This window comes from Mandrillus leucophaeus, unplaced genomic scaffold, assembly GCF_000951045.1.
Source record: "Mandrillus leucophaeus isolate KB7577 unplaced genomic scaffold, Mleu.le_1.0 Scaffold20, whole genome shotgun sequence".
NCBI classification, from domain to species: Eukaryota; Metazoa; Chordata; class Mammalia; order Primates; family Cercopithecidae; genus Mandrillus; species Mandrillus leucophaeus.
Window position 1 is genome coordinate 1898012 of NW_012102032.1, and position 552 is coordinate 1898563.

The 552-nt window shown below is 45.1% G+C and overlaps 1 pseudogene; it reads right to left on the reverse strand.

Moving 5' to 3' along the window:
* LOC105539126 overlaps positions 1 to 552 on the reverse strand; it is a 14994-nt pseudogene that overhangs the window by 12279 nt on the left and 2163 nt on the right.

Below are 552 nucleotides of genomic sequence, written 5' to 3' on the forward strand. Positions count from 1 at the left end.
CTCTGTCACCCAGGCTGGAGTGCAGTGGCGCAATCTCGGCTCACTGCAACCTCCGCCTCCTGGGTTCAAGCGATTCTTCTGCCTCAGCCTACCAAGTAGCTGGGACTACAGGGGCACACCACCATGCCCAGCCAATTTTTGTATTTTTAGTAGAGACGGGGTTTCACTATACTGGCCAGGCTGGTCTCGGACTCCTAACCTGGTGATCCACCTGCCTCGGCCTCCCAAAGTGCTGGGATTACAGGTGTGAGCCACCACACCCAGCCATAAATGTCTTTTTAAAAAAATAATAATGACAATTTTAAAAAAATAAAGTACATTACTTTAGGATCAAATGTGGATATATTCAAAACAATGTACTGAAAATGGGTCTTTATTTTCCAGTGTCAGGCCTCTGAGCCCAAGCTAAGTCATCATATCCCCAGTGACCTGCACATATACATCCAGAGGGCCTGAAGCAACTGAAGATCCACAGAAGTGAAAATAGCTTAACTGATCCACAGAAGTGAAAATAGCTTAACATGTTGAACCCCATCTCTACTAAAAAAAAAA